At 36.2% G+C, this 27,932-nt stretch overlaps 66 non-coding genes across 66 annotated transcripts; 49 read left to right on the top strand and 17 right to left on the bottom strand.

Annotated features, from left to right (window-relative positions):
• The first annotated feature begins 407 nt into the window (after window positions 1-407).
• Trnac-gca (transfer RNA cysteine (anticodon GCA)) lies at window positions 408-479 on the top strand. The gene has a single exon. It is a non-coding gene; the product is annotated as a tRNA-Cys (tRNA).
• A 439-nt stretch (window positions 480-918) lies between these two features.
• On the top strand, window positions 919-990 carry Trnac-gca (transfer RNA cysteine (anticodon GCA)). Its single transcript has one exon. It is a non-coding gene; the product is annotated as a tRNA-Cys (tRNA).
• A 247-nt stretch (window positions 991-1,237) lies between these two features.
• Window positions 1,238-1,309, bottom strand: Trnaw-cca (transfer RNA tryptophan (anticodon CCA)). Its single transcript has one exon. It is a non-coding gene; the product is annotated as a tRNA-Trp (tRNA).
• Window positions 1,310-1,472: 163 nt separating this feature from the next.
• Trnac-gca (transfer RNA cysteine (anticodon GCA)) lies at window positions 1,473-1,544 on the top strand. The gene has a single exon. It is a non-coding gene; the product is annotated as a tRNA-Cys (tRNA).
• A 121-nt stretch (window positions 1,545-1,665) lies between these two features.
• Window positions 1,666-1,737, top strand: Trnac-gca (transfer RNA cysteine (anticodon GCA)). The gene has a single exon. It is a non-coding gene; the product is annotated as a tRNA-Cys (tRNA).
• Window positions 1,738-1,984: 247 nt separating this feature from the next.
• Trnaw-cca (transfer RNA tryptophan (anticodon CCA)) lies at window positions 1,985-2,056 on the bottom strand. Its single transcript has one exon. It is a non-coding gene; the product is annotated as a tRNA-Trp (tRNA).
• Window positions 2,057-2,219: 163 nt separating this feature from the next.
• On the top strand, window positions 2,220-2,291 carry Trnac-gca (transfer RNA cysteine (anticodon GCA)). The gene has a single exon. It is a non-coding gene; the product is annotated as a tRNA-Cys (tRNA).
• Window positions 2,292-2,731: 440 nt separating this feature from the next.
• On the top strand, window positions 2,732-2,803 carry Trnac-gca (transfer RNA cysteine (anticodon GCA)). Its single transcript has one exon. It is a non-coding gene; the product is annotated as a tRNA-Cys (tRNA).
• A 247-nt stretch (window positions 2,804-3,050) lies between these two features.
• On the bottom strand, window positions 3,051-3,122 carry Trnaw-cca (transfer RNA tryptophan (anticodon CCA)). Its single transcript has one exon. It is a non-coding gene; the product is annotated as a tRNA-Trp (tRNA).
• A 228-nt stretch (window positions 3,123-3,350) lies between these two features.
• Window positions 3,351-3,422, top strand: Trnac-gca (transfer RNA cysteine (anticodon GCA)). Its single transcript has one exon. It is a non-coding gene; the product is annotated as a tRNA-Cys (tRNA).
• A 439-nt stretch (window positions 3,423-3,861) lies between these two features.
• Window positions 3,862-3,933, top strand: Trnac-gca (transfer RNA cysteine (anticodon GCA)). The gene has a single exon. It is a non-coding gene; the product is annotated as a tRNA-Cys (tRNA).
• A 247-nt stretch (window positions 3,934-4,180) lies between these two features.
• Window positions 4,181-4,252, bottom strand: Trnaw-cca (transfer RNA tryptophan (anticodon CCA)). The gene has a single exon. It is a non-coding gene; the product is annotated as a tRNA-Trp (tRNA).
• A 163-nt stretch (window positions 4,253-4,415) lies between these two features.
• Window positions 4,416-4,487, top strand: Trnac-gca (transfer RNA cysteine (anticodon GCA)). Its single transcript has one exon. It is a non-coding gene; the product is annotated as a tRNA-Cys (tRNA).
• Window positions 4,488-4,915: 428 nt separating this feature from the next.
• On the top strand, window positions 4,916-4,987 carry Trnac-gca (transfer RNA cysteine (anticodon GCA)). Its single transcript has one exon. It is a non-coding gene; the product is annotated as a tRNA-Cys (tRNA).
• A 247-nt stretch (window positions 4,988-5,234) lies between these two features.
• On the bottom strand, window positions 5,235-5,306 carry Trnaw-cca (transfer RNA tryptophan (anticodon CCA)). The gene has a single exon. It is a non-coding gene; the product is annotated as a tRNA-Trp (tRNA).
• Window positions 5,307-5,655: 349 nt separating this feature from the next.
• Trnac-gca (transfer RNA cysteine (anticodon GCA)) lies at window positions 5,656-5,727 on the top strand. The gene has a single exon. It is a non-coding gene; the product is annotated as a tRNA-Cys (tRNA).
• Window positions 5,728-6,325: 598 nt separating this feature from the next.
• On the top strand, window positions 6,326-6,397 carry Trnac-gca (transfer RNA cysteine (anticodon GCA)). Its single transcript has one exon. It is a non-coding gene; the product is annotated as a tRNA-Cys (tRNA).
• Window positions 6,398-6,644: 247 nt separating this feature from the next.
• Trnaw-cca (transfer RNA tryptophan (anticodon CCA)) lies at window positions 6,645-6,716 on the bottom strand. Its single transcript has one exon. It is a non-coding gene; the product is annotated as a tRNA-Trp (tRNA).
• Window positions 6,717-6,879: 163 nt separating this feature from the next.
• Trnac-gca (transfer RNA cysteine (anticodon GCA)) lies at window positions 6,880-6,951 on the top strand. Its single transcript has one exon. It is a non-coding gene; the product is annotated as a tRNA-Cys (tRNA).
• Window positions 6,952-7,549: 598 nt separating this feature from the next.
• On the top strand, window positions 7,550-7,621 carry Trnac-gca (transfer RNA cysteine (anticodon GCA)). The gene has a single exon. It is a non-coding gene; the product is annotated as a tRNA-Cys (tRNA).
• A 247-nt stretch (window positions 7,622-7,868) lies between these two features.
• On the bottom strand, window positions 7,869-7,940 carry Trnaw-cca (transfer RNA tryptophan (anticodon CCA)). Its single transcript has one exon. It is a non-coding gene; the product is annotated as a tRNA-Trp (tRNA).
• A 360-nt stretch (window positions 7,941-8,300) lies between these two features.
• Trnac-gca (transfer RNA cysteine (anticodon GCA)) lies at window positions 8,301-8,372 on the top strand. The gene has a single exon. It is a non-coding gene; the product is annotated as a tRNA-Cys (tRNA).
• Window positions 8,373-8,853: 481 nt separating this feature from the next.
• On the top strand, window positions 8,854-8,925 carry Trnac-gca (transfer RNA cysteine (anticodon GCA)). Its single transcript has one exon. It is a non-coding gene; the product is annotated as a tRNA-Cys (tRNA).
• Window positions 8,926-9,523: 598 nt separating this feature from the next.
• On the top strand, window positions 9,524-9,595 carry Trnac-gca (transfer RNA cysteine (anticodon GCA)). The gene has a single exon. It is a non-coding gene; the product is annotated as a tRNA-Cys (tRNA).
• A 247-nt stretch (window positions 9,596-9,842) lies between these two features.
• Window positions 9,843-9,914, bottom strand: Trnaw-cca (transfer RNA tryptophan (anticodon CCA)). Its single transcript has one exon. It is a non-coding gene; the product is annotated as a tRNA-Trp (tRNA).
• Window positions 9,915-10,077: 163 nt separating this feature from the next.
• On the top strand, window positions 10,078-10,149 carry Trnac-gca (transfer RNA cysteine (anticodon GCA)). Its single transcript has one exon. It is a non-coding gene; the product is annotated as a tRNA-Cys (tRNA).
• A 598-nt stretch (window positions 10,150-10,747) lies between these two features.
• Trnac-gca (transfer RNA cysteine (anticodon GCA)) lies at window positions 10,748-10,819 on the top strand. The gene has a single exon. It is a non-coding gene; the product is annotated as a tRNA-Cys (tRNA).
• Window positions 10,820-11,066: 247 nt separating this feature from the next.
• Window positions 11,067-11,138, bottom strand: Trnaw-cca (transfer RNA tryptophan (anticodon CCA)). The gene has a single exon. It is a non-coding gene; the product is annotated as a tRNA-Trp (tRNA).
• Window positions 11,139-11,498: 360 nt separating this feature from the next.
• On the top strand, window positions 11,499-11,570 carry Trnac-gca (transfer RNA cysteine (anticodon GCA)). The gene has a single exon. It is a non-coding gene; the product is annotated as a tRNA-Cys (tRNA).
• A 481-nt stretch (window positions 11,571-12,051) lies between these two features.
• Window positions 12,052-12,123, top strand: Trnac-gca (transfer RNA cysteine (anticodon GCA)). Its single transcript has one exon. It is a non-coding gene; the product is annotated as a tRNA-Cys (tRNA).
• A 597-nt stretch (window positions 12,124-12,720) lies between these two features.
• Trnac-gca (transfer RNA cysteine (anticodon GCA)) lies at window positions 12,721-12,792 on the top strand. Its single transcript has one exon. It is a non-coding gene; the product is annotated as a tRNA-Cys (tRNA).
• Window positions 12,793-13,390: 598 nt separating this feature from the next.
• On the top strand, window positions 13,391-13,462 carry Trnac-gca (transfer RNA cysteine (anticodon GCA)). The gene has a single exon. It is a non-coding gene; the product is annotated as a tRNA-Cys (tRNA).
• Window positions 13,463-13,708: 246 nt separating this feature from the next.
• Window positions 13,709-13,780, bottom strand: Trnaw-cca (transfer RNA tryptophan (anticodon CCA)). The gene has a single exon. It is a non-coding gene; the product is annotated as a tRNA-Trp (tRNA).
• A 163-nt stretch (window positions 13,781-13,943) lies between these two features.
• Trnac-gca (transfer RNA cysteine (anticodon GCA)) lies at window positions 13,944-14,015 on the top strand. The gene has a single exon. It is a non-coding gene; the product is annotated as a tRNA-Cys (tRNA).
• Window positions 14,016-14,613: 598 nt separating this feature from the next.
• Window positions 14,614-14,685, top strand: Trnac-gca (transfer RNA cysteine (anticodon GCA)). Its single transcript has one exon. It is a non-coding gene; the product is annotated as a tRNA-Cys (tRNA).
• A 188-nt stretch (window positions 14,686-14,873) lies between these two features.
• On the top strand, window positions 14,874-14,945 carry Trnac-gca (transfer RNA cysteine (anticodon GCA)). The gene has a single exon. It is a non-coding gene; the product is annotated as a tRNA-Cys (tRNA).
• A 247-nt stretch (window positions 14,946-15,192) lies between these two features.
• On the bottom strand, window positions 15,193-15,264 carry Trnaw-cca (transfer RNA tryptophan (anticodon CCA)). The gene has a single exon. It is a non-coding gene; the product is annotated as a tRNA-Trp (tRNA).
• A 163-nt stretch (window positions 15,265-15,427) lies between these two features.
• On the top strand, window positions 15,428-15,499 carry Trnac-gca (transfer RNA cysteine (anticodon GCA)). The gene has a single exon. It is a non-coding gene; the product is annotated as a tRNA-Cys (tRNA).
• A 247-nt stretch (window positions 15,500-15,746) lies between these two features.
• On the bottom strand, window positions 15,747-15,818 carry Trnaw-cca (transfer RNA tryptophan (anticodon CCA)). The gene has a single exon. It is a non-coding gene; the product is annotated as a tRNA-Trp (tRNA).
• Window positions 15,819-15,981: 163 nt separating this feature from the next.
• Window positions 15,982-16,053, top strand: Trnac-gca (transfer RNA cysteine (anticodon GCA)). Its single transcript has one exon. It is a non-coding gene; the product is annotated as a tRNA-Cys (tRNA).
• Window positions 16,054-16,667: 614 nt separating this feature from the next.
• Trnac-gca (transfer RNA cysteine (anticodon GCA)) lies at window positions 16,668-16,739 on the top strand. The gene has a single exon. It is a non-coding gene; the product is annotated as a tRNA-Cys (tRNA).
• A 598-nt stretch (window positions 16,740-17,337) lies between these two features.
• Window positions 17,338-17,409, top strand: Trnac-gca (transfer RNA cysteine (anticodon GCA)). The gene has a single exon. It is a non-coding gene; the product is annotated as a tRNA-Cys (tRNA).
• Window positions 17,410-17,656: 247 nt separating this feature from the next.
• On the bottom strand, window positions 17,657-17,728 carry Trnaw-cca (transfer RNA tryptophan (anticodon CCA)). Its single transcript has one exon. It is a non-coding gene; the product is annotated as a tRNA-Trp (tRNA).
• A 163-nt stretch (window positions 17,729-17,891) lies between these two features.
• On the top strand, window positions 17,892-17,963 carry Trnac-gca (transfer RNA cysteine (anticodon GCA)). Its single transcript has one exon. It is a non-coding gene; the product is annotated as a tRNA-Cys (tRNA).
• A 598-nt stretch (window positions 17,964-18,561) lies between these two features.
• On the top strand, window positions 18,562-18,633 carry Trnac-gca (transfer RNA cysteine (anticodon GCA)). The gene has a single exon. It is a non-coding gene; the product is annotated as a tRNA-Cys (tRNA).
• A 440-nt stretch (window positions 18,634-19,073) lies between these two features.
• Trnac-gca (transfer RNA cysteine (anticodon GCA)) lies at window positions 19,074-19,145 on the top strand. The gene has a single exon. It is a non-coding gene; the product is annotated as a tRNA-Cys (tRNA).
• A 247-nt stretch (window positions 19,146-19,392) lies between these two features.
• On the bottom strand, window positions 19,393-19,464 carry Trnaw-cca (transfer RNA tryptophan (anticodon CCA)). The gene has a single exon. It is a non-coding gene; the product is annotated as a tRNA-Trp (tRNA).
• Window positions 19,465-19,627: 163 nt separating this feature from the next.
• Trnac-gca (transfer RNA cysteine (anticodon GCA)) lies at window positions 19,628-19,699 on the top strand. Its single transcript has one exon. It is a non-coding gene; the product is annotated as a tRNA-Cys (tRNA).
• A 121-nt stretch (window positions 19,700-19,820) lies between these two features.
• Trnac-gca (transfer RNA cysteine (anticodon GCA)) lies at window positions 19,821-19,892 on the top strand. Its single transcript has one exon. It is a non-coding gene; the product is annotated as a tRNA-Cys (tRNA).
• Window positions 19,893-20,374: 482 nt separating this feature from the next.
• Trnac-gca (transfer RNA cysteine (anticodon GCA)) lies at window positions 20,375-20,446 on the top strand. The gene has a single exon. It is a non-coding gene; the product is annotated as a tRNA-Cys (tRNA).
• Window positions 20,447-21,044: 598 nt separating this feature from the next.
• Window positions 21,045-21,116, top strand: Trnac-gca (transfer RNA cysteine (anticodon GCA)). The gene has a single exon. It is a non-coding gene; the product is annotated as a tRNA-Cys (tRNA).
• Window positions 21,117-21,598: 482 nt separating this feature from the next.
• On the top strand, window positions 21,599-21,670 carry Trnac-gca (transfer RNA cysteine (anticodon GCA)). The gene has a single exon. It is a non-coding gene; the product is annotated as a tRNA-Cys (tRNA).
• A 598-nt stretch (window positions 21,671-22,268) lies between these two features.
• Trnac-gca (transfer RNA cysteine (anticodon GCA)) lies at window positions 22,269-22,340 on the top strand. The gene has a single exon. It is a non-coding gene; the product is annotated as a tRNA-Cys (tRNA).
• Window positions 22,341-22,780: 440 nt separating this feature from the next.
• Window positions 22,781-22,852, top strand: Trnac-gca (transfer RNA cysteine (anticodon GCA)). The gene has a single exon. It is a non-coding gene; the product is annotated as a tRNA-Cys (tRNA).
• A 247-nt stretch (window positions 22,853-23,099) lies between these two features.
• On the bottom strand, window positions 23,100-23,171 carry Trnaw-cca (transfer RNA tryptophan (anticodon CCA)). The gene has a single exon. It is a non-coding gene; the product is annotated as a tRNA-Trp (tRNA).
• Window positions 23,172-23,334: 163 nt separating this feature from the next.
• On the top strand, window positions 23,335-23,406 carry Trnac-gca (transfer RNA cysteine (anticodon GCA)). Its single transcript has one exon. It is a non-coding gene; the product is annotated as a tRNA-Cys (tRNA).
• Window positions 23,407-23,527: 121 nt separating this feature from the next.
• Window positions 23,528-23,599, top strand: Trnac-gca (transfer RNA cysteine (anticodon GCA)). Its single transcript has one exon. It is a non-coding gene; the product is annotated as a tRNA-Cys (tRNA).
• Window positions 23,600-23,846: 247 nt separating this feature from the next.
• On the bottom strand, window positions 23,847-23,918 carry Trnaw-cca (transfer RNA tryptophan (anticodon CCA)). The gene has a single exon. It is a non-coding gene; the product is annotated as a tRNA-Trp (tRNA).
• Window positions 23,919-24,081: 163 nt separating this feature from the next.
• Window positions 24,082-24,153, top strand: Trnac-gca (transfer RNA cysteine (anticodon GCA)). Its single transcript has one exon. It is a non-coding gene; the product is annotated as a tRNA-Cys (tRNA).
• A 598-nt stretch (window positions 24,154-24,751) lies between these two features.
• Window positions 24,752-24,823, top strand: Trnac-gca (transfer RNA cysteine (anticodon GCA)). Its single transcript has one exon. It is a non-coding gene; the product is annotated as a tRNA-Cys (tRNA).
• Window positions 24,824-25,305: 482 nt separating this feature from the next.
• Trnac-gca (transfer RNA cysteine (anticodon GCA)) lies at window positions 25,306-25,377 on the top strand. The gene has a single exon. It is a non-coding gene; the product is annotated as a tRNA-Cys (tRNA).
• A 598-nt stretch (window positions 25,378-25,975) lies between these two features.
• On the top strand, window positions 25,976-26,047 carry Trnac-gca (transfer RNA cysteine (anticodon GCA)). The gene has a single exon. It is a non-coding gene; the product is annotated as a tRNA-Cys (tRNA).
• A 246-nt stretch (window positions 26,048-26,293) lies between these two features.
• On the bottom strand, window positions 26,294-26,366 carry Trnaw-cca (transfer RNA tryptophan (anticodon CCA)). The gene has a single exon. It is a non-coding gene; the product is annotated as a tRNA-Trp (tRNA).
• Window positions 26,367-26,528: 162 nt separating this feature from the next.
• Trnac-gca (transfer RNA cysteine (anticodon GCA)) lies at window positions 26,529-26,600 on the top strand. The gene has a single exon. It is a non-coding gene; the product is annotated as a tRNA-Cys (tRNA).
• Window positions 26,601-27,039: 439 nt separating this feature from the next.
• On the top strand, window positions 27,040-27,111 carry Trnac-gca (transfer RNA cysteine (anticodon GCA)). Its single transcript has one exon. It is a non-coding gene; the product is annotated as a tRNA-Cys (tRNA).
• Window positions 27,112-27,709: 598 nt separating this feature from the next.
• Window positions 27,710-27,781, top strand: Trnac-gca (transfer RNA cysteine (anticodon GCA)). The gene has a single exon. It is a non-coding gene; the product is annotated as a tRNA-Cys (tRNA).
• The last annotated feature ends 151 nt before the right edge of the window (window positions 27,782-27,932 follow it).

Raw genomic sequence — 27,932 nt, 5'->3', positions numbered from 1 at the left:
CTTATAATTTGTTTGGGGATTGCTGAATTCGTTCCGCAGAAGGCTAATCAATTTCAACTATTTGTTGCACACATATGGCGGTTAATAATTTGCAAAACATTTAATGTCCAAACAAATAAACTTTGACATTTTACGGCAGGCTTATAAATTGAAATCGATCACACTTCAAGTATAAAAATATTTCAGTAGATTGCAGAATTCGTTTCTCAGATATCTAATCAATTTCGACCTATAACTTAGTGGCTATAACTATCTGAACCACGGATATGAAATTGTGATATTTCATCAATTAAATTTAATAGATGTTAATTGAGACCTGTTTTAAACAAACGATTGTTAATTACTTTAAACAATGCCCAAGGGCTTGTTATGTATATTATTCAAATATAGAACCCGTAGTGCAATGTGGGGATATAGCTCAGTGGTAGAGCATTCGACTGCAGATCGATAGGTCCCTGATTCAAATCCGGGTGTCCCCATGTATGACTTTCACATCACACTTTCTCAAAATCAAATTTTTAATGTTTAAACAAGTAATTTTGACATCTAAAGATACTGTCGCTTCGAACATTCATGGCGGTCAATACATCATAAATCTTTCAATGTTGAAACAAATATTCTTTGACATTTTACGACAGGCTCATAGATAGAAAACTATGAAACTAATTGTCTTATAATTTGTTTGGGGATTGCTGAATTCGTTCCGCAGAAGGCTAATCAATTTCAACTATTTGTTGCACACATATGGCGGTTAATAATTTGCAAAACATTTAATGTTTAAACAAATAAACTTTGACATTTTACGGCAGGCTTATAAATTGAAATCGATCACACTTCAAGTATAAAAATATTTCAGTAGATTGCAGAATTCGTTTCTCAGATATCTAATCAATTTCGACCTATAACTTAGTGCACTGTGGGGATATAGCTCAGTGGTAGAGCATTCGACTGCAGATCGAGAGGTCCCTGGTTCAAATCCGGGTGTCCCCTTTTATGACTTTCACATCAAACATTCTCAATACCAAGTTTTTCTAATGTTCGAACAATTAAACTTTGACATTCTACGGCAAACGAATGGATTGAAATCGATGACACTTTAATTCTAATACCCTTTTTGAAGTTTGCAGAAATCATTTCTCAGAAATCAAATCATTTTTGAATATTAGTCGTTTTCGCAAGGGTTTATTTATTAACTGGTCAGTTCATAAGCTGATCCAAGGATCCGGAAATAAAGGAATGACCCCGACGTGATTTGAACACGCAACCTTCTGATCTGGAGTCAGACGCGCTACCGTTGCGCCACGGAGTCACTGTGTGTCGCGGATTAAATCTTCGTTCATATATTTGAAACCCAATATTGATGACTCTGTCAAGCATGAACTGATAAATTGAGGAGAGATTCTTTCCTAACAGATAAAATAGGTTTTCTATATTAATGCCCGTGGGGTAAAAAGCGGACCGTTGTTGATTGTGGGGATATAGCTCAGTGGTAGAGCATTCGACTGCAGATCGATAGGTCCCTGATTCAAATCCGGGTGTCCCCATGTATGACTTTCACATCACACTTTCTCAAAATCACACTTCAAGTATAAAAATATTTCAGTAGATTGCAGAATTCGTTTCTCAGATATCTAATCAATTTCGACCTATAACTTAGTGCACTGTGGGGATATAGCTCAGTGGTAGAGCATTCGACTGCAGATCGAGAGGTCCCTGGTTCAAATCCGGGTGTCCCCTTTTATGACTTTCACATCAAACATTCTCAATACCAAGTTTTTCTAATGTTCGAACAATTAAACTTTGACATTCTACGGCAAACGAATGGATTGAAATCGATGACACTTTAATTCTAATACCCTTTTTGAAGTTTGCAGAAATCATTTCTCAGAAATCAAATCATTTTTGAATATTAGTCGTTTTCGCAAGGGTTTATTTATTAACTGGTCAGTTCATAAGCTGATCCAAGGATCCGGAAATAAAGGAATGACCCCGACGTGATTTGAACACGCAACCTTCTGATCTGGAGTCAGACGCGCTACCGTTGCGCCACGGAGTCACTGTGTGTCGCGGATTAAATCTTCGTTCATATATTTGAAACCCAATATTGATGACTCTGTCAAGCATGAACTGATAAATTGAGGAGAGATTCTTTCCTAACAGATAAAATAGGTTTTCTATATTAATGCCCGTGGGGTAAAAAGCGGACCGTTGTGGATTGTGGGGATATAGCTCAGTGGTAGAGCATTCGACTGCAGATCGATAGGTCCCTGATTCAAATCCGGGTGTCCCCATGTATGACTTTCACATCACACTTTCTCAAAATCAAATTTTTAATGTTTAAACAAGTAATTTTGACATCTAAAGATACTGTCGCTTCGAACATTCATGGCGGTCAATACATCATAAATCTTTCAATGTTGAAACAAATATTCTTTGACATTTTACGAATGGCTCATAGATAGAAAACTATGAAACTAATTGTCTTATAATTTGTTTGGGGATTGCTGAATTCGTTCCGCAGAAGGCTAATCAATTTCAACTATTTGTTGCACACATATGGCGGTTTAATAATTTGCAAAACATTTAATGTTTAAACAAATAAACTTTGACATTTTACGGCAGGCTTATAAATTGAAATCGATCACACTTCAAGTATAAAAATATTTCAGTAGATTGCAGAATTCGTTTCTCAGATATCTAATCAATTTCGACCTATAACTTAGTGCACTGTGGGGATATAGCTCAGTGGTAGAGCATTCGACTGCAGATCGAGAGGTCCCTGGTTCAAATCCGGGTGTCCCCTTTTATGACTTTCACATCAAACATTCTCAATACCAAGTTTTTCTAATGTTCGAACAATTAAACTTTGACATTCTACGGCAAACGAATGGATTGAAATCGATGACACTTTAATTCTAATACCCTTTTTGAAGTTTGCAGAAATCATTTCTCAGAAATCAAATCATTTTTGAATATTAGTCGTTTTCGCAAGGGTTTATTTATTAACTGGTCAGTTCATAAGCTGATCCAAGGATCCGGAAATAAAGGAATGACCCCGACGTGATTTGAACACGCAACCTTCTGATCTGGAGTCAGACGCGTTACCGTTGCGCCACGGAGTCACTGTGTGTCGCGGATTAAATCTTCGTTCATATATTTGAAACCCAATATTGATGACTCTGTCAAGCATGAACTGATAAATTGAGGAGAGATTCTTTCCTAACAGATAAAATAGGTTTTCTATATTAATGCCCGTGGGGTAAAAAGCGGACCGTTGTTGATTGTGGGGATATAGCTCAGTGGTAGAGCATTCGACTGCAGATCGATAGGTCCCTGATTCAAAACCGGGTGGGGATATAGCTCAGTGGTAGAGCATTCGACTGCAGATCGATAGGTCCCTGATTCAAATCCGGGTGTCCCCATGTATGACTTTCACATCACACTTTCTCAAAATCAAATTTTTAATGTTTAAACAAGTAATTTTGACATCTAAAGATACTGTCGCTTCGAACATTCATGGCGGTCAATACATCATAAATCTTTCAATGTTGAAACAAATATTCTTTGACATTTTACGACAGGCTCATAGATAGAAAACTATGAAACTAATTGTCTTATAATTTGTTTGGGGATTGCTGAATTCGTTCCGCAGAAGGCTAATCAATTTCAACTATTTGTTGCACACATATGGCGGTTAATAATTTGCAAAACATTTAATGTTTAAACAAATAAACTTTGACATTTTACGGCAGGCTTATAAATTGAAATCGATCACACTTCAAGTATAAAAATATTTCAGTAGATTGCAGAATTCATTTCTCAGATATCTAATCAATTTCGACCTATAACTTAGTGCACTGTGGGGATATAGCTCAGTGGTAGAGCATTCGACTGCAGATCGAGAGGTCCCTGGTTCAAATCCGGGTGTCCCCTTTTATGACTTTCACATCAAACATTCTCAATACCAAGTTTTTCTAATGTTCGAACAATTAAACTTTGACATTCTACGGCAAACGAATGGATTGAAATCGATGACACTTTAATTCTAATACCCTTTTTGAAGTTTGCAGAAATCATTTCTCAGAAATCAAATCATTTTTGAATATTAGTCGTTTTCGCAAGGGTTTATTTATTAACTGGTCAGTTCATAAGCTGATCCAAGGATCCGGAAATAAAGGAATGACCCCGACGTGATTTGAACACGCAACTTTCTGATCTGGAGTCAGACGCGCTACCGTTGCGCCACGGAGTCACTGTGTGTCGCGGATTAAATCTTCGTTCATATATTTGAAACCCAATATTGATGACTCTGTCAAGCATGAACTGATAAATTGAGGAGAGATTCTTTCCTAACAGATAAAATAGGTTTTCTATATTAATGCCCGTGGGGTAAAAAGCGGACCGTTGTGGATTGTGGGGATATAGCTCAGTGGTAGAGCATTCGACTGCAGATCGATAGGTCCCTGATTCAAATCCGGGTGTCCCCATGTATGACTTTCACATCACACTTTCTCAAAATCAAATTTTTAATGTTTAAACAAGTAATTTTGACATCTAAAGATACTGTCGCTTCGAACATTCATGGCGGTCAATACATCATAAATCTTTCAATGTTGAAACAAATATTCTTTGACATTTTACGACAGGCTCATAGATAGAAAACTATTCTTATAATTTGTTTGGGGATTGCTGAATTCGTTCCGCAGAAGGCTAATCAATTTCAACTATTTGTTGCACACATATGGCGGTTAATAATTTGCAAAACATTTAATGTTTAAACAAATAAACTTTGACATTTTACGGCAGGCTTATAAATTGAAATCGATCACACTTCAAGTATAAAAATATTTCAGTAGATTGCAGAATTCGTTTCTCAGATATCTAATCAATTTCGACCTATAACTTAGTGCACTGTGGGGATATAGCTCAGTGGTAGAGCATTCGACTGCAGATCGAGAGGTCCCTGGTTCAAATCCGGGTGTCCCCTTTTATGACTTTCACATCAAACATTCTCAATACCAAGTTTTTCTAATGTTCGAACAATTAAACTTTGACATTCTACGGCAAACGAATGGATTGAAATCGATGACACTTTAATTCTAATTCCCTTTTTGAAGTTTGCAGAAATCATTTCTCAGAAATCAAATCATTTTTGAATATTAGTCGTTTTCGCAAGGGTTTATTTATTAACTGGTCAGTTCATAAGCTGATCAAAGGATCCGGAAATAAAGGAATGACCCCGACGTGATTTGAACACGCAACCTTCTGATCTGGAGTCAGACGCGCTACCGTTGCGCCACGGAGTCACTGTGTGTCGCGGATTAAATATTCGTTCATAAATTTGAAACCCAATATTGATGACTGTGTCAAGCATGAACTGATAAATTGAGGAGAGATTCTTTCCTAACAGATAAAATAGGTTTTCTATATTAATGCCCGTGGGGTAAAAAGCGGACCGTTGTGGATTGTGGGGATATAGCTCAGTGGTAGAGCATTCGACTGCAGATCGATAGATTCAAATCCGGGTGTCCCCATGTATGACTTTCACATCACACTTTCTCAAAATCACACTTCAAGTATAAAAATATTTCAGTAGATTGCAGAATTCGTTTCTCAGATATCTAATCAATTTCGACCTATAACTTAGTGCACTGTGGGGATATAGCTCAGTGGTAGAGCATTCGACTGCAGATCGAGAGGTCCCTGGTTCAAATCCGGGTGTCCCCATGTATGACTTTCACATCACACTTTCTCAAAATCAAATTTTTAATATTTCAACAAGTAATTTTGACATCTAAAGATTCTGTCGCTTCGAACATTCATGGCGGTCAATACATCATAAATCTTTCAATGTTGAAACAAATATTCTTTGACATTTTACGACAGGCTCATAGATAGAAAACTATGAAACTAATTGTCTTATAATTTGTTTGGGGATTGCTGAATTCGTTCCGCAGAAGGCTAATCAATTTCAACTATTTGTTGCACACATATGGCGGTTAATAATTTGCAAAACATTTAATGTTTAAACAAATAAACTTTGACATTTTACGGCAGGCTTATAAATTGAAATCGATCACACTTCAAGTATAAAAATATTTCAGTAGATTGCAGAATTCGTTTCTCAGATATCTAATCAATTTCGACCTATAACTTAATGGCTATAACTATCTGAACCACGGCTATGAAATTGTGATATTTCATCAATTAAATTTAATAGATGTTAATTGAGACCTGTTTTAAACAAACGATTGTTAATTACTTTAAACAATGCCCAAAGGCGTGTTATGTATATTACTTAAATATAGAACCCGTAGTGCACTGTGGGGATATAGCTCAGTGGTAGAGCATTCGACTGCAGATCGAGAGGTCCCTGGTTCAAATCCGGGTGTCCCCTTTCATGACTTTCACATCAAACATTCTCAATACCAAGTCTTTCTAATGTTCGAACAATTAAACTTTGACATTCTACGGCAAACCAATGGATTGAAATCGATGACACTTTAATTCTGATACCCTTTTTGAAGTTTGCAGAAATCATTTCTCAGAAATCAAATCATTTTTGAATATTAGTCGTTTTCGCAAGGGTTTATTTATTAACTGGTCAGTTCATAAGCTGATTCAAGGATCCGGAAATAAAGGAATGACCCCGACGTGATTTGAACACGGAACCTTCTGATCTGGAGTCAGACGCGCTACCGTTGCGCCACGGAGTCACTGTGTGTCGCGGATCAAATCTTCGTTCATATATTTGAAACCCAATATTGATGACTCTGTCAAGCATGAACTGATAAATTGAGGAGAGAATCTTTCCGAACAGATAAAATAGGTTTTCTATATTAATGCCCGTGGGGTAAAAAGCGGACCGTTGTGGATTGTGGGGATATAGCTCAGTGGTAGAGCATTCGACTGCAGATCGATAGGTCCCTGATTCAAATCCGGGTGTCCCCATGTATGACATTCACATCACACTTTCTCAAAATCAAAATTTTAATGTTTCAACAAGTAATTTTGACATCTAAAGATTCTGTCGTTTCGAACATTCATGGCGGTCAATACATCATAAATCTTTCAATGTTGAAACAAATATTCTTTGACATTTTGCGAAAGGCTCATAGATAGAAAACTATGACACTAATTGTCTTATAATTTGTTTGGGGATTGCTGAATTCGTTCCGCGGAAGGCTAATCAATTTCAAATATATGTTGCACACATATGACGGGTAATATTTTGTAAAACATTTAATGTTTAAACAAATAAACTTTGACATTTTACGACAGGCTTATAAATTGAAATCGATCACACTTCAAGTATAAAAATATTTCAGTAGATTGCAGAAATCGATTCTCATATATCTAATCAATTTCGACCTATAACTTAGTGGCTATAACTATCTGAACCACGGCTATGAAATAGTGATATTTCATCAATTAAATTTAATAGATGTTAATTGAGACCTGTTTTAAACAAACGATTGTTAATTACTTTGAACAATGCCCAAGGCCGTGTTATGTATATTATTTAAATATAGAACCCGTAGTGCACTGTGGGGATATAGCTCAGTGGTAGAGCATTCGACTGCAGATCGAGAAGTCCCTGGTTCAAATCCGGGTGTCCCCTTTTATGACTTTCACATCAAACATTCTCAATACCAAGTATTTCTAATGTTCGAACAATTAAACTTTGACATTCTACGGCAAACGAATGGATTGAAATCGATGACACTTTAATTTTAATACCCTTTTTGAAGTTTGCAGAAATCATTTCTCAGAAATCAAATCATTTTTGAATATTAGTCGTTTTCGCAAGGGTTTATTTATTAACTGGTCAGTAAATAAGCTGATTCAAGGATCCGGAACTAAAGGAATGACCCCGACGTGATTTGAACACGCAATCTTCTGATCTGGGGTCAGACGCGCTACTGTTGCGCCACGGAGTCACTGTGTGTCGCGAATTAAATCTTCGTTCATATATTTGAAACCCAATATTGATGACTCTTACTTTCAAATAAACATTGACATTTTACGGCAGGCTTATAAATTGAAATCGATCACACTTCAATTATAAAAATATTTCAGTAGATTGCAGAATTCGTTTCTCAGTTATCTAATCAATTTCGACCTATAACTTAGTGGCTATAACTATCTGAACCACGGCTATGAAGTATTGGTATTTCATCAATTAAATTTAATAGATGTAAATTGAGACCTGTTTTAAACAAACGATTGTTAATTACTTTAAACAATGCCCAAGGCCGTGTTATGTATATTATTTATATATAGAACCCGTAGTGCACTGTGGGGATATATCTCAGTGGTAGAGCATTCGACTGCAGATCGAGAGGTCCCTGGTTCAAATCCGGGTGCCCCCATTTTTGACTTTCACATCGAACATTCTCAATATTAAGTATTTTAATGTTCGAACAATTAAACTTTGACATTATACGGCAAACCAATGGATTGAAATCGATGACACTTTAATTCTAATACCCTTTTTGAAGTTTGCAGAAATCATTTCTCAGAAATCAAATCATTTTTGAATATTAGTCGTTTTCGCAAGGGTTTATTTATTAACTGGTCAGTTCATAAGCTGATTCAAGGATCCGGAAATAAAGGAATGACCCCGACGTGATTTGAACACGCAACCTTCTGATCTGAAGTCAGACGCGCTACCGTTGCGCCACGGAGTCACTGTGTGTCGCGGATTAAATCTTCGTTCATATATTTGAAACCCAATATTGATGACTCTGTCAAGCATGAACTGATAAATTGAAGAGAGATTCTTTCCTAACAGATAAAATAGGTTTTCTATATTAATGCCCGTGGGGTAAAAAGCGGACCGTTGTGGATTGTGGGGATATAGCTCAGTGGTAGAGCATTCGACTGCAGATCGATAGGTCCCTGATTCAAATCCGGGTGTCCCCATGTATGACTTTCACATCACACTTTCTCAAAATCAAATTTTTAATGTTTCAACAAGTAATTTTGACATCTAGAGATTCTGTCGCTTCGAACATTCATGGCGGTCAATACATCATAAATCTTTCAATGTTGAAACAAATATTCTTTGACATTTTGCGACAGGCTCATAGATAGAAAACTATAAAACTAATTGTCTTATAATTTGTTTGGGGATTGCTGAATTCGTTCCGCAGAAGGCTAATCAATTTCAACTAATTGTTGCACACATATGGCGGTTAATAATTTGCAAAACATTTAATGTCCAAACAAATAAACTTTGACATTTTACGGCAGGCTTATAAATTGAAATCGATCACACTTCAAGTATAAAAATATTTCAGTAGATTGCAGAATTCGTTTCTCAGATATCTAATCAATTTCGACCTATAACTTAATGGCTATAACTATCTGAACCACGGCTATGAAATTGTGATATTTCATCAATTAAATTTAATAGATGTTAATTGAGACCTGTTTTAAACAAACGATTGTTAATTACTTTAAACAATGCCCAAAGGCGTGTTATGTATATTATTTAAATATAGAACCCGTAGTGCACTGTGGGGATGTAGCTCAGTGGTAGAGCATTCGACTGCAGATCGAGAGGTCCCTGGTTCAAATCCGGGTGTCCCCTTTCATGACTTTCACATCAAACATTCTCAATACCAAGTCTTTCTAATGTTCGAACAATTAAACTTTGACATTCTACGGCAAACCAATGGATTGAAATCGATGACACTTTAATTCTGATACCCTTTTTGAAGTTTGCAGAAATCATTTCTCAGAAATCAAATCATTTTTGAATATTAGTCGTTTTCGCAAGGGTTTATTTATTAACTGGTCAGTTCATAAGCTGATTCAAGGATCCGGAAATAAAGGAATGACCCCGACGTGATTTGAACACGCAACCTTCTGATCTGGAGTCAGACGCGCTACCGTTGCGCCACGGAGTCACTGTGTGTCGCGGATCAAATCTTCGTTCATATATTTGAAACCCAATATTGATGACTCTGTCAAGCATGAACTGATAAATTGAGGAGAGAATCTTTCCGAACAGATAAAATAGGTTTTCTATATTAATGCCCGTGGGGTAAAAAGAGGACCGTTGTGGATTGTGGGGATATAGCTCAGTGGTAGAGCATTCGACTGCAGATCGATAGGTCCCTGATTCAAATCCGGGTGTCCCCATGTATGACATTCACATCACACTTTCTCAAAATCAAATTTTTAATGTTTCAACAAGTAATTTTGACATCTAAAGATTCTGTCGTTTCGAACATTCATGGCGGTCAATACATCATAAATCTTTCAATGTTGAAACAAATATTCTTTGACATTTTGCGACAGGCTCATAGATAGAAAACTATGACACTAATTGTCTTATAATTTGTTTGGGGAATTCTGAATTCGTTCCGCAGAAGGCTAATCAATTTCAAATATATGTTGCACACATATGACGGGTAATATTTTGTAAAACATTTAATGTTTAAACAAATAAACTTTGACATTTTACGACAGGCTTATAAATTGAAATCGATCACACTTCAAGTATAAAAATATTTCAGTAGATTGCAGAAATCGATTCTCATATATCTAATCAATTTCGACCTATAACTTAGTGGCTATAACTATCTGAACCACGGCTATGAAATAGTGATATTTCATCAATTAAATTTAATAGATGTTAATTGAGACCTGTTTTAAACAAACGATTGTTAATTACTTTGAACAATGCCCAAGGCCGTGTTATGTATATTATTTAAATATAGAACCCGTAGTGCACTGTGGGGATATAGCTCAGTGGTAGAGCATTCGACTGCAGATCGAGAGGTCCCTGGTTCAAATCCGGGTGTCCCCTTTTATGACTTTCACATCAAACATTCTCAATACCAAGTATTTCTAATGTTCGAACAATTAAACTTTGACATTCTACGGCAAACGAATGGATTGAAATCGATGACACTTTAATTCTAATACCCTTTTTGAAGTTTGCAGAAATCATTTCTCAGAAATCAAATCATTTTTGAATATTAGTCGTTTTCGCAGGGGTTTATTTATTAACTGGTCAGTACATAAGCTGATTCAAGGATCCGGAACTAAAGGAATGACCCCGACGTGATTTGAACACGCAATCTTCTGATCTGGGGTCAGACGCGCTACCGCTGCGCCACGGAGTCACTGTGTGTCGCGAATTAAATCTTCGTTCATATATTTGAAACCCAATATTGATGACTCTTACTTTCAAATAAACATTGACATTTTACGGCAGGCTTATAAATTGAAATCGATCACACTTCAAGTATAAAAATATTTCAGTAGATTGCAGAATTCGTTTCTCAGATATCTAATCAATTTCGACCTATAACTTAGTGGCTATAACTATCTGAACCACGGCTATGAAGTATTGGTATTTCATCAATTAAATTTAATAGATGTAAATTGAGACCTGTTTTAAACAAACGATTGTTAATTACTTTAAACAATGCCCAAGGCCGTGTTATGTATATTATTTATATATAGAACCCGTAGTGCACTGTGGGGATATATCTCAGTGGTAGAGCATTCGACTGCAGATCGAGAGGTCCCTGGTTCAAATCCGGGTGCCCCCATTTTTGACTTTCACATCGAACATTCTCAATATTAAGTATTTTAATGTTCGAACAATTAAACTTTGACATTATACGGCAAACCAATGGATTGAAATCGATGACACTTTAATTCTAATACCCTTTTTGGAGTTTGCAGAAATCATTTCTCAGAAATCAAATCATTTTTGAATATTAGTCGTTTTCGCAAGGGTTTATTTATTAACTGGTCAGTTCATAAGCTGATTCAAGGATCCGGAAATAAAGGAATGACCCCGACGTGATTTGAACACGCAACCTTCTGATCTGAAGTCAGACGCGCTACCGTTGCGCCACGGAGTCACTGTGTGTCGCGGATTAAATCTTCGTTCATATATTTGAAACCCAATATTGATGACTCTGTCAAGCATGAACTGATAAATTGAAGAGAGATTCTTTCCTAACAGATAAAATAGGTTTTCTATATTAATGCCCGTGGGGTAAAAAGCGGACCGTTGTGGATTGTGGGGATATAGCTCAGTGGTAGAGCATTCGACTGCAGATCGATAGGTCCCTGATTCAAATCCGGGTGTCCCCATGTATGACTTTCACATCACACTTTCTCAAAATCAAATTTTTAATGTTTCAACAAGTAATTTTGACATCTAAAGATTCTGTCGCTTCGAACATTCATGGCGGTCAATACATCATAAATCTTTCAATGTTGAAACAAATATTCTTTGACATTTTGCGACAGGCTCATAGATAGAAAACTATGAAACTAATTGTCTTATAATTTGTTTGGGGATTGCTGAATTCGTTCCGCAGAAGGCTAATCAATTTCAACTATTTGTTGCACACATATGGCGGTTAATAATTTGCAAAACATTTAATGTCCAAACAAATAAACTTTGACATTTTACGGCAAGCTTATAAATTGAAATCGATCACACTTCAAGTATAAAAATATTTCAGTAGATTGCAGAATTCGTTTCTCAGATATCTAATCAATTTCGACCTATAACTTAATGGCTATAACTATCTGAACCAAGGCTATGAAATTGTGATATTTCATCAATTAAATTTAATAGATGTTAATTGAGACCTGTTTTAAACAAACGATTGTTAATTACTTTAAACAATGCCCAAAGGCGTGTTATGTATATTATTTAAATATAGAACCCGTAGTGCACTGTGGGATATAGCTCAGTGGTAGAGCATTCGACTGCAGATCGATAGGTCCCTGATTCAAATCCGGGTGTCCCCATGTATGACTTTCACATCACACTTTCTCAAAATCAAATTTTTAATGTTTCAACAAGTAATTTTGACATCTAAAGATTCTGTCGTTTCGAACATTCATGGCGGTCAATACATTATAAATCTTTCAATGTTGAAACAAATATTCTTTGACATTTTGCGACAGGCTCATAGATAGAAAACTATGACACTACTTGTCTTATAATTTGTTTTGGGATTGCTGAATTCGTTCCGCAGAAGGCTAATCAATTTCAACTATTTGTTGCACACATATGGCGGGTAATATTTTGTAAAACATTTAATGTTTAAACAAATAAACTTTGACATTTTACGACAGGCTTATAAATTGAAATCGATCACACTTCAAGTATAAAAATATTTCAGTAGATTGCAGAATTCGTTTCTCAGATATCTAATCAATTTCGACCTATAACTTAGTGGCTATAACTATCTGAACCACGGCTATGAAGTATTGGTATTTCATCAATTAAATTTAATAGATGTTAATTGAGACCTGTTTTAAACAAACGATTGTTAATTACTTTAAACAATGCCCAAGGCCGTGTTATGTATATTATTTAAATATAGAACCCGTAGTGCACTGTGGGGATATATCTCAGTGGTAGAGCATTCGACTGCAGATCGAGAAGTCCCTGGTTCAAATCCGGGTGTCCCCTTTTATGACTTTCACATCGAACATTCTCCATATTAAGTATTTTATTGTTCGAACAATTAAACTTTGACATTATACGGCAAACCAATGGATTGAAATCGATGACACTTTAATTCTAATACCCTTTTTGAAGTTTGTAGAAATCATTTCTCAGAAATCAAATCATTTATGAATATTAGTCGTTTTCGCAAGGGTTTATTTATTAACTGGTCAGTTCATAAGCTGATTCAAGGATCCGGAACTAAAGGAATGACCCCGACGTGATTTGAACACGCAACCTTCTGATCTGGAGTCAGACGCGCTACCGTTGCGCCACGGAGTCACTGTGTGTGGCGGATTAAATCTTCGTTCATATATTTGAAACCCAATATTGATGACTCTGTCAAGCATGAACTGATAAATTGAGGAGAGATTCTTTCCTAACAGATAAAATAGGTTTTCTTTATTAATGCCCGTGGGGTAAAAAGCGGACCGTTGTGCATTGTGGGGATATAGCTCAGTGGTAGAGCATTCGACTGCAGATCGATAGGTCCCTGATTCAAATCCGGGTGTCCCCATGTATGACTTTCACATCACACTTTCTCAAAATCGAATTTTTAATGTTTCAACAAGTAATTTTGACATCTAAAGATTCTGTCGCTTCGAACATTCCTGGCGGTCAATACATCATAAATCTTTCAATGTTGAAACAAATATTCTTTGACATTTTACGACAGGCTCATAGATAGAAAACTATGAAACTAATTGTCTTATAATTTGTTTGGGGATTGCTGAATTCGTTCCGCAGAAGGCTAATCAATTTCAACTATTTGTTGCACACATATGGCGGTTAATAATTTGCAAAACATTTAATGTTTAAACAAATAAACTTTGACATTTTACGGCAGGCTTATAAATTGAAATCGATCACACTTCAAGTATAGAAATATTTCAGTAGATTGCAGAATTCGTTTCTCAGATATCTAATCAATTTCGACCTATAACTTAGTGGCTATGACTATCTGAACCACGGCTATGAAATTGTGATATTTCATCAATTAAATTTAATAGATGTTAATTGAGACCTGTTTTAAACAAACGATTGTTAATTACTTTAAACAATGCCCAAGGGCGTGTTATGTATATTATTTAAAAATAGAACCCGTAGTGCACTGTGGGGATATAGCTCAGTGGTAGAGCATTCGACTGCAGATCGAGAGGTCCCTGGTTCAAATCCGGGTGTCCCCTTTTATGACTTTCACATCAAACATTCTCAATACCAAGTATTTCTAATGTTCGAACAATTAAACTTTGACATTCTACGGCAAACGAATGGATTGAAATCGATGACACTTTAATTCTAATACCCTTTTTGAAGTTTGCAGAAATCATTTCTCTATGTATATTAATTAAATATAGAACCCGTAGTGCACTGTGGGGATATAGCTCAGTGGTAGAGCATTCGACTGCAGATCGAGAGGTCCCTGATTCAAATCCGAGTGTCCCCTTTTATGACTTTCACATCAAACATTCTCAATACCAAGTATTTCTAATGTTCGAACAATTAAACTTTGACATTCTACGGCAAACCAATGGATTGAAATCGATGACACTTTAATTCTGATACCCTTTTTGAAGTTTGCAGAAATCATTTCTCAGAAATCAAATCATTTTTGAATATTAGTCGTTTTCGCAAGGGTTTATTTATTCACTGGTCAGTTCATAAGCTGATTCAAGAATCCGGAAATAAAGGAATGACCCCGACGTGATTTGAACACGCAACCTTCTGATCTGGAGTCAGACGCGCTACCGTTGCGCCACGGAGTCACTGTGTGTCGCGGTTTAAATCTTCGTTCATATATTTGAAACCCAATATTGATGACTCTGTCAAACATGAACTGATAAATTGAGGAGAGATTCTTTAGGAACAGATAAAATAGGTTTTCTATATTAATGCCCGTGGGGTAAAAAGCGGACCGTTGTGGATTGTGGGGATATAGCTCAGTGGTAGAGCATTCGACTGCAGATCGATAGGTCCCTGATTCAAATCCGGGTGTCCCCTTTTATGACTTTCACATCAAACGTTTTCTATATCAAGTATTTCTAATGTTCGAACAATTAAACTTTGACATTCTACGACAAACCAATGGATTGAAATTGATGACACTTTATTTCTAATACCCTTTTTGAAGATTGCAGAAATCGTTTCTCAGAAATCAAATCATTTTTGAATATTAGTCGTTTTCGCAAGAGTTTATTTATTAACAGGTCAGTTCATAAGATGATTCAAGGATCCGGAACTAAAGGAATGACCCCGACGTGATTTGAACACGCAACCTTCTGATCTGGAGTCAGACGCGCTACCGTTGCGCCACGGAGTCACTGTGTGTCGCGAATTAAATCTTCGTTCATATATTTGAAACCCAATATTGATGACTCTGTCAAGCATGAACTGATAAATTGAGGAGAGATTCTTTCCGAACAGAAAAAATAGGTTTTCTATATTGATGCCCATGGGGTAAAAAGCGGACCGTTGTGGATTGTGGGGATATAGCTCAGAGGTAAAGCGTTCGTCTGCAGATCGAGAGTTCCCTGGTTCAAATCCGGGTGTCCCCTTGTATGACATTCACATCACACTTTTTCAAAATCTAACTTTTGATGTTTCAACAAGTAATTTTGACATCTCAAGATTCTGTCGCTTCGAACATTCATGGCGGTCAATACATCATAAATCTTTCAATGTTGAAATAAATATACTTTGACATTTTACGACAGGCTCATAGAGAGAAAACTATGACACTAATTGTCTCATAATTTGTTTGGGGATTGCAGAATTCGTTCCGCAGAAGGCTAATCAATTTCAACTATTTGTTGAACACATGTGGCGATTAATATTTTGTAAAACATTTAATGTTTAAACAAATAAACTTTGACATTTTACGGCAGGCTTATAAATTGAAATCGATCACACAAATCGGTCACTGTGTGTCGCGGATTAACCCGACGTGATTTGAACACGCAACCTTCGGATCTGGAGTCAGACGCGCTACCGTTGCGCCACGGAGTCACTGTGTGTCGCGGATTAAATCTTCGTTCATATATTTGAAACCCAATATTGATGACTCTGTCAAGCATGAACTGATAAATTGAGGAGAGATTCTTTCCTAACAGATAAAATAGGTTTTCTATATTAATGCCCGTGGGGTAAAAAGCGGACCGTTGTGCATTGTGGGGATATAGCTCAGTGGTAGAGCATTCGACTGCAGATCGATAGGTCCCTGATTCAAATCCGGGTGTCCCCATGTATGACTTTCACGTCACACTTTCTCAAAATCAAATTTTTAATGTTTCAACAAGTAATTTTGACATCTAAAGATTCTGTCGCTTCGAACATTCATGGCGGTCAATACATCATAAATCTTTCAATGTTGAAACAAATATTCTTTGACATTTTACGACAGGCTCATAGATAGAAAACTATGAAACTAATTGTCTTATAATTTGTTTGGGGATTGCTGAATTCGTTCCGCAGAAGGCTAATCAATTTCAACTATTTGTTGCACACATATGGCGGTTAATAATTTGCAAAACATTTAATGTTTAAACAAATAAACTTTGACATTTTACGGCAGGCTTATAAATTGAAATCGATCACACTTCAAGTATAAAAATATTTCAGTAGATTGCAGAATTCGTTTCTCAGATATCTAATCAATTTCGACCTATAACTTAGTGGCTATAACTATCTGAACCACGGCTATGAAATTGTGATATTTCATCAATTAAATTTAATAGATGTTAATTGGGACCTGTTTTAAACAAACGATTGTTAATTACTTTAAACAATGCCCAAGGGCGTGTTATGTATATTATTTAAATATAGAACCCGTAGTGCACTGTGGGGATATAGCTCCGTGGTAGAGCATTCGACTGCAGATCGAGAGGTCCCTGGTTCAAATCCGGGTGTCCCCTTTTATGACTTTCACATCAAACATTCTCAATACCAAGTATTTCTAATGTTCGAACAATTAAACTTTGACATTCTACGGCAAACGAATGAATTGAAATCGATGACACTTTAATTCTAATACCCTTTTTGAAGTTCGCAGAAATCATTTCTCAGAATTAAAATCATTTTTGAATATTAGTCGTTTTCGCAAGGGTTTATTTATTAACTGGTCAGTTCATAAGCTGATTCAATGATCCGGAAATAAAGGGATGACCCCGACGTGATTTGAACACGCAACCTTCTGATCTGGAGTCAGACGCGCTACCGTTGCGCCACGGAGTCACTGTGTGTCGCGGATTAAATCTTCGTTCATATATTTGAAACCCAATATTGATGACTCTGTCAAGCATGAACTGATAAATTGAGGAGAGATTCTTTCCGAACAGATAAAATAGGTTTTCTATATTAATGCCCGTGGGGTAAAAAGCGGACCGTTGTGGATTGTGGGGATATAGCTCAGTGATAGAGCATTCGACTGCAGATCGATAGGTCCTTGATTCAAATCCGGGTGTCCCCATTTATGACTTTCACATCACACTTTCTCAAAATCAAATTTTTATTGTTTCAACAAGTAATTTTGACATCTAAAGATTCTGTCGCTTCGAACATTCATGGCGGTCAATACATCATAAATCTTTCAATGTTGAAACAAATATTCTTTGACATTTTGCGACAGGCTCATAGATAGAAAACTATGACACTAATTGTCTTATAATTTGTTTGGGGATTGCTGAATTCGTTCCGCAGAAGGCTAATCAATTTCAACTATTTGTTGCACACATATGGCGGGTAATATATTGTAAAACATTTAATGTTTAAACAAATAAACTTTGACATTTTACGACAGGCTTATATATTGAAATCGATCACACTTCAAGTATAAAAATATTCCAGTCGATTGCAGAAATCGATTCTCAGATATCTAATCAATTTCGACCTATAACTTAGTGGCTATAACTATCTGAACCACGGGTATGAAATAGTGATATTTCATCAATTAAATTTAATAGATGTTAATTGAGACCTGTTTCAAACAAACGATTGTTAATTACTGTAAACAATGCCCAAGGGCTTGTTATGTATATTATTCAAATATAGAACCCGTAGTGCAATGTGGGGATATAGCTCAGTGGTAGAGCATTCGACTGCAGATCGATAGGTCCCTGATTCAAATCCGGGTGTCCCCATGTATGACTTTCACATCACACTTTCTCAAAATCAAATTTTTAATGTTTAAACAAGTAATTTTGACATCTAAAGATACTGTCACTTCGAACATTCATGGCGGTCAATACATCATAAATCTTTCAATGTTGAAACAAATATTCTTTGACATTTTACGACAGGCTCATAGATAGAAAACTATGAAACTAATTGTCTTATAATTTGTTTGGGGATTGCTGAATTCGTTCCGCAGAAAGGCTAATCAATTTCAACTATTTGTTGCACACATATGGCGGTTAATAATTTGCAAAACATTTAATGTTTAAACAAATAAACTTTGACATTTTACGGCAGGCTTATAAATTGAAATCGATCACACTTCAAGTATAAAAATATTTCAGTAGATTGCAGAATTCGTTTCTCAGATATCTAATCAATTTCGACCTATAACTTAGTGCACTGTGGGGATATAGCTCAGTGGTAGAGCATTCGACTGCAGATCGAGAGGTCCCTGGTTCAAATCCGGGTGTCCCCTTTCATGACTTTCACATCAAACATTCTCAATACCAAGTTTTTCTAATGTTCGAACAATTAAACTTTGACATTCTACGGCAAACGAATGGATTGAAATCGATGACACTTTAATTCTAATACCCTTTTTGAAGTTTGCAGAAATCATTTCTCAGAAATCAAATCATTTTTGAATATTAGTCGTTTTCGCAAGGGTTTATTTATTAACTGGTCAGTTCATAAGCTGATCCAAGGATCCGGAAATAAAGGAATGACCCCGACGTGATTTGAACACGCAACCTTCTGATCTGGAGTCAGACGCGCTACCGTTGCGCCACGGAGTCACTGTGTGTCGCGGATTAAATCTTCGTTCATATATTTGAAACCCAATATTGATGACTCTGTCAAGCATGAACTGATAAATTGAGGAGAGATTCTTTCCTAACAGATAAAATAGGTTTTCTATATTAATGCCCGTGGGGTAAAAAGCGAACCGTTGTTGATTGTGGGGATATAGCTCAGTGGTAGAGCATTCGACTGCAGATCGATAGGTCCCTGATTCAAATCCGGGTGTCCCCATGTATGACTTTCACATCACACTTTCTCAAAATCACACTTCAAGTATAAAAATATTTCAGTAGATTGCAGAATTCGTTTCTCAGATATCTAATCAATTTCGACCTATAACTTAGTGCACTGTGGGGATATAGCTCAGTGGTAGAGCATTCGACTGCAGATCGAGAGGTCCCTGGTTCAAATCCGGGTGTCCCCTTTTATGACTTTCACATCAAACATTCTCAATACCAAGTTTTTCTAATGTTCGAACAATTAAACTTTGACATTCTACGGCAAACGAATGGATTGAAATCGATGACACTTTAATTCTAATACCCTTTTTGAAGTTTGCAGAAATCATTTCTCAGAAATCAAATCATTTTTGAATATTAGTCGTTTTCCCAAGGGTTTATTTATTAACTGGTCAGTTCATAAGCTGATCCAAGGATCCGGAAATAAAGGAATGACCCCGACGTAATTTGAACACGCAACCTTCTGATCTGAAGTCAGACGCGCTACCGTTGCGCCACGGAGTCACTGTGTGTCGCGGATCAAATCTTCGTTCATATATTTGAAACCCAATATTGATGACTCTGTCAAGCATGAACTGATAAATTGAGGAGAGAATCTTTCCGAACAGATAAAATAGGTTTTCTATATTAATGCCCGTGGGGTAAAAAGCGGACCGTTGTGGATTGTGGGGATATAGCTCAGTGGTAGAGCATTCGACTGCAGATCGATAGGTCCCTGATTCAAATCCGGGTGTCCCCATGTATGACATTCACATCACACTTTCTCAAAATCAAATTTTTAATGTTTCAACAAGTAATTTTGACATCTAAAGATTTTGTCGTTTCGAACATTCATGGCGGTCAATACATCATAAATCTTTCAATGTTGAAACAAATATTCTTTGACATTTTGCGACAGGCTCATAGATAGAAAACTATGACACTAATTGTCTTATAATTTGTTTGGGGATTGCTGAATTCGTTCCGCGGAAGGCTAATCAATTTCAAATATATGTTGCACACATATGACGGGTAATATTTTGTAAAACATTTAATGTTTAAACAAATAAACTTTGACATTTTACGACAGGCTTATAAATTGAAATCGATCACACTTCAAGTATAAAAATATTTCAGTAGATTGCAGAAATCGATTCTCATATATCTAATCAATTTCGACCTATAACTTAGTGGCTATAACTATCTGAACCACGGCTATGAAATAGTGATATTTCATCAATTAAATTTAATAGATGTTAATTGAGACCTGTTTTAAACAAACGATTGTTAATTACTTTGAACAATGCCCAAGGCCGTGTTATGTATATTATTTAAATATAGAACCCGTAGTGCACTGTGGGGATATAGCTCAGTGGTAGAGCATTCGACTGCAGATCGAGAGGTCCCTGGTTCAAATCCGGGTGTCCCCTTTTATGACTTTCACATCAAACATTCTCAATACCAAGTATTTCTAATGTTCGAACAATTAAACTTTGACATTCTACGGCAAACGAATGGATTGAAATCGATGACACTTCAATTCTAATACCCTTTTTGAAGTTTGCAGAAATCATTTCTCAGAAATCAAATCATTTTTGAATATTAGTCGTTTTCGCAAGGGTTTATTTATTAACTGGTCAGTTCATAAGCTGATTCAAGGATCCGGAAATAAAGGAATGACCCCGACGTGATTTGAACACGCAACCTTCTGATCTGAAGTCAGACGCGCTACCGTTGCACCACGGAGTCACTGTGTGTCGCGGATTAAATCTTCGTTCATATATTTGAAACCCAATATTGATGACTCTGTCAAGCATGAACTGATAAATTGAGGAGAGATTCTTTCCGAACAGATAAAATAGGTTTTCTATATTAATGCCCGTGGGGTAAAAAGCGGACCGTTGTGGATTGTGGGGATATAGCTCAGTGATAGAGCATTCGACTGCAGATCGATAGGTCCTTGATTCAAATCCGGGTGTCCCCATTTATGACTTTCACATCACACTTTCTCAAAATCAAATTTTTATTGTTTCAACAAGTAATTTTGACATCTAAAGATTCTGTCGCTTCGAACATTCATGGCGGTCAATACATCATAAATCTTTCAATGTTGAAACAAATATTCTTTGACATTTTGCGACAGGCTCATAGATAGAAAACTATGACACTAATTGTCTTATAATTTGTTTGGGGATTGCTGAATTCGTTCCGCAGAAGGCTAATCAATTTCAACTATTTGTTGCACACATATGGCGGGTAATATATTGTAAAACATTTAATGTTTAAACAAATAAACTTTGACATTTTACGACAGGCTTATATATTGAAATCGATCACACTTCAAGTATAAAAATATTCCAGTCGATTGCAGAAATCGATTCTCAGATATCTAATCAATTTCGACCTATAACTTAGTGGCTATAACTATCTGAACCACGGGTATGAAATAGTGATATTTCATCAATTAAATTTAATAGATGTTAATTGAGACCTGTTTCAAACAAACGATTGTTAATTACTGTAAACAATGCCCAAGGGCTTGTTATGTATATTATTCAAATATAGAACCCGTAGTGCAATGTGGGGATATAGCTCAGTGGTAGAGCATTCGACTGCAGATCGATAGGTCCCTGATTCAAATCCGGGTGTCCCCATGTATGACTTTCACATCACACTTTCTCAAAATCAAATTTTTAATGTTTAAACAAGTAATTTTGACATCTAAAGATACTGTCACTTCGAACATTCATGGCGGTCAATACATCATAAATCTTTCAATGTTGAAACAAATATTCTTTGACATTTTACGACAGGCTCATAGATAGAAAACTATGAAACTAATTGTCTTATAATTTGTTTGGGGATTGCTGAATTCGTTCCGCAGAAAGGCTAATCAATTTCAACTATTTGTTGCACACATATGGCGGTTAATAATTTGCAAAACATTTAATGTTTAAACAAATAAACTTTGACATTTTACGGCAGTCTTATAAATTGAAATCGATCACACTTCAAGTATAAAAATATTTCAGTAGATTGCAGAATTCGTTTCTCAGATATCTAATCAATTTCGACCTATAACTTAGTGCACTGTGGGGATATAGCTCAGTGGTAGAGCATTCGACTGCAGATCGAGAGGTCCCTGGTTCAAATCCGGGTGTCCCCTTTCATGACTTTCACATCAAACATTCTCAATACCAAGTTTTTCTAATGTTCGAACAATTAAACTTTGACATTCTACGGCAAACGAATGGATTGAAATCGATGACACTTTAATTCTAATACCCTTTTTGAAGTTTGCAGAAATCATTTCTCAGAAATCAAATCATTTTTGAATATTAGTCGTTTTCGCAAGGGTTTATTTATTAACTGGTCAGTTCATAAGCTGATCCAAGGATCCGGAAATAAAGGAATGACCCCGACGTGATTTGAACACGCAACCTTCTGATCTGGAGTCAGACGCGCTACCGTTGCGCCACGGAGTCACTGTGTGTCGCGGATTAAATCTTCGTTCATATATTTGAAACCCAATATTGATGACTCTGTCAAGCATGAACTGATAAATTGAGGAGAGATTCTTTCCTAACAGATAAAATAGGTTTTCTATATTAATGCCCGTGGGGTAAAAAGCGAACCGTTGTTGATTGTGGGGATATAGCTCAGTGGTAGAGCATTCGACTGCAGATCGATAGGTCCCTGATTCAAATCCGGGTGTCCCCATGTATGACTTTCACATCACACTTTCTCAAAATCACACTTCAAGTATAAAAATATTTCAGTAGATTGCAGAATTCGTTTCTCAGATATCTAATCAATTTCGACCTATAACTTAGTGCACTGTGGGGATATAGCTCAGTGGTAGAGCATTCGACTGCAGATCGAGAGGTCCCTGGTTCAAATCCGGGTGTCCCCTTTTATGACTTTCACATCAAACATTCTCAATACCAAGTTTTTCTAATGTTCGAACAATTAAACTTTGACATTCTACGGCAAACGAATGGATTGAAATCGATGACACTTTAATTCTAATACCCTTTTTGAAGTTTGCAGAAATCATTTCTCAGAAATCAAATCATTTTTGAATATTAGTCGTTTTCGCAAGGGTTTATTTATTAACTGGTCAGTTCATAAGCTGATCCAAGGATCCGGAAATAAAGGAATGACCCCGACGTAATTTGAACACGCAACCTTCTGATCTGGAGTCAGACGCGCTACCGTTGCGCCACGGAGTCACTGTGTGTCGCGGATCAAATCTTCGTTCATATATTTGAAACCCAATATTGATGACTCTGTCAAGCATGAACTGATAAATTGAGGAGAGAATCTTTCCGAACAGATAAAATAGGTTTTCTATATTAATGCCCGTGGGGTAAAAAGCGGACCGTTGTGGATTGTGGGGATATAGCTCAGTGGTAGAGCATTCGACTGCAGATCGATAGGTCCCTGATTCAAATCCGGGTGTCCCCATGTATGACATTCACATCACACTTTCTCAAAATCAAATTTTTAATGTTTCAACAAGTAATTTTGACATCTAAAGATTTTGTCGTTTCGAACATTCATGGCGGTCAATACATCATAAATCTTTCAATGTTGAAACAAATATTCTTTGACATTTTGCGACAGGCTCATAGATAGAAAACTATGACACTAATTGTCTTATAATTTGTTTGGGGATTGCTGAATTCGTTCCGCGGAAGGCTAATCAATTTCAAATATATGTTGCACACATATGACGGGTAATATTTTGTAAAACATTTAATGTTTAAACAAATAAACTTTGACATTTTACGACAGGCTTATAAATTGAAATCGATCACACTTCAAGTATAAAAATATTTCAGTAGATTGCAGAAATCGATTCTCATATATCTAATCAATTTCGACCTATAACTTAGTGGCTATAACTATCTGAACCACGGCTATGAAATAGTGATATTTCATCAATTAAATTTAATAGATGTTAATTGAGACCTGTTTTAAACAAACGATTGTTAATTACTTTGAACAATGCCCAAGGCCGTGTTATGTATATTATTTAAATATAGAACCCGTAGTGCACTGTGGGGATATAGCTCAGTGGTAGAGCATTCGACTGCAGATCGAGAGGTCCCTGGTTCAAATCCGGGTGTCCCCTTTTATGACTTTCACATCAAACATTCTCAATACCAAGTATTTCTAATGTTCGAACAATTAAACTTTGACATTCTACGGCAAACGAATGGATTGAAATCGATGACACTTCAATTCTAATACCCTTTTTGAAGTTTGCAGAAATCATTTCTCAGAAATCAAATCATTTTTGAATATTAGTCGTTTTCGCAAGGGTTTATTTATTAACTGGTCAGTTCATAAGCTGATTCAAGGATCCGGAAATAAAGGAATGACCCCGACGTGATTTGAACACGCAACCTTCTGATCTGAAGTCAGACGCGCTACCGTTGCACCACGGAGTCACTGTGTGTCGCGGATTAAATCTTCGTTCATATATTTGAAACCCAATATTGATGACTCTGTCAAGCATGAACTGATAAATTGAAGAGAGATTCTTTCCTAACAGATAAAATAGGTTTTCTATATTAATGCCCATGGGGTAAAAAGCGGACCGTTGTGGATTGTGGGGATATAGCTCAGTGGTAGAGCATTCGACTGCAAATCGATAGGTCCCTGATTCAAATCCGGGTGTCCCCATGTATGACTTTCACATCACACTTTCTCAAAATCAAATTTTTAATGTTTCAACAAGTAATTTTGACATCTAAAGATTCTGTCGCTTCGAACATTCATGGCGGTCAATACATCATAAATCTTTCAATGTTGAAACAAATATTCTTTGACATTTTGCGACAGGCTCATAGATAGAAAACTATGAAACTAATTGTCTTATAATTTGTTTGGGGATTGCTGAATTCGTTCCGCAGAAGGCTAATCAATTTCAACTATTTGTTGCACACATATGGCGGTTAATAATTTGCAAAACATTTAATGTCCAAACAAATAAACTTTGACATTTTACGGCAGGCTTATAAATTGAAATCGATCACACTTCAAGTATAAAAATATTTCAGTAGATTGCAGAATTCGTTTCTCAGATATCTAATCAATTTCGACCTATAACTTAATGGCTATAACTATCTGAACCACGGCTATGAAATTGTGATATTTCATCAATTAAATTTAATAGATGTTAATTGAGACCTGTTTTAAACAAACGATTGTTAATTACTTTAAACAATGCCCAAGGGCTTGTTATGTATATTATTTAAATATAGAACCCGTAGTGCACTGTGGGGATATAGCTCAGTGGTAGAGCATTCGACTGCAGATCGAGAGGTCCCTGGTTCAAATCCGGGTGTCCCCTTTTATGACTTTCACATCAAACATTCTCAATACCAAGTATTTCTAATGTTCGAACAATTAAACTTTGACATTCTACGGCAAACGAATGAATTGAAATCGATGACACTTTAATTCTAATACCCTTTTTGAAGTTTGCAGAAATCATTTCTCAGAATTAAAATCATTTTTGAATATTAGTCGTTTTCGCAAGGGTTTATTTATTAACTGGTCAGTTCATAAGCTGATTCAATGATCCGGAAATAAAGAGATGACCCCGACGTGATTTGAACACGCAACCTTCTGATCTGGAGTCAGACGCGCTACCGTTGCGCCACGAGTCACTTTGAGTCGCGGATTAAATCTTCGTTCATATATTTGAAACCCAATATTGATGACTCTGTCAAGCATGAACTGATAAATTGAGGAGAGAATCTTTCCGAACAGATAAAATAGGTTTTCTATATTAATGCCCGTGGGGTAAAAAGCGGACCGTTGTGGATTGTGGGGATATAGCTCAGTGGTAGAGCATTCGACTGCAGATCGATAGGTCCCTGATTCAAATCCGGGTGTCCCCATGTATGACTTTCACATCACACTTTCTCAAAATCAAATTTTTAATGTTTCAACAAGTAATTTTGACATTTAAAGATTCTGTCGTTTCGAACATTCATGGCGGTCAATACATCATAAATCTTTCAATGTTGAAACAAATATTCTTTGACATTTTGCGACAGGCTCATAGATAGAAAACTATGACACTAATTGTCTTATAATTTGTTTGGGGATTGCTGAATTCGTTCCGCGGAAGGCTAATCAGTTTCAAATATATGTTGCACACATATGGCGGGTAATATTTTGTAAAACATTTAATGTTTAAACAAATAAACTTTGACATTTTACGACAGGCTCATCAATTGAAATCGATCACACTTCAAGTATAAAAATATTTCAGTAGATTGCAGAAATCGATTCTCAGATATCTAATCAATTTCGACCTATAACTTAGTGCACTGTGGGGATATAGCTCAGTGGTAGAGCATTCGACTGCAGATCGAGAGGTCCCTGGTTCAAATCCGGGTGTCCCCATGTATGACTTTCACATCACACTTTCTCAAAATCAAATTTTTAATGTTTCAACAAGTAATTTTGACATCTAAAGATTCTGTCGCTTCGAACATTCATGGCGGTCAATACATCATAAATCTTTCAATGTTGAAACAAATATTCTTTGACATTTTACGACAGGCTCATAGATAGAAAACTATGAAACTAATTGTCTTATAATTTGTTTGGGGATTGCTGAATTCGTTCCGCAGAAGGCTAATCAATTTCAACTATTTGTTGCACACATATGGCGGTTAATAATTTGCAAAACATTTAATGTTTAAACAAATAAACTTTGACATTTTACGGCAGGCTTATAAATTGAAATCGATCACACTTCAAGTATAAAAATATTTCAGTAGATTGCAGAATTCGTTTCTCAGATATCTAATCAATTTCGACCTATAACTTAGTGGCTATAACTATCTGAACCACGGCTATGAAATTGTGATATTTCATCAATTAAATTTAATAGATGTTAATTGGGACCTGTTTTAAACAAACGATTGTTAATTACTTTAAACAATGCCCAAGGGCGTGTTATGTATATTATTTAAATATAGAACCCGTAGTGCACTGTGGGGATATAGCTCCGTGGTAGAGCATTCGACTGCAGATCGAGAGGTCCCTGGTTCAAATCCGGGTGTCCCCTTTTATGACTTTCACATCAAACATTCTCAATACCAAGTATTTCTAATGTTCGAACAATTAAACTTTGACATTCTACGGCAAACGAATGAATTGAAATCGATGACACTTTAATTCTGATACCCTTTTTGAAGTTTGCAGAAATCATTTCTCAG

This window comes from Styela clava, chromosome 9 (genome assembly GCF_964204865.1).
Source record: "Styela clava chromosome 9, kaStyClav1.hap1.2, whole genome shotgun sequence".
Taxonomy (NCBI): domain Eukaryota; kingdom Metazoa; phylum Chordata; class Ascidiacea; order Stolidobranchia; family Styelidae; genus Styela; species Styela clava.
Note: the sequence above shows the minus strand (reverse complement) of the source record. Positions and strands in the feature narration are given on the sequence as shown.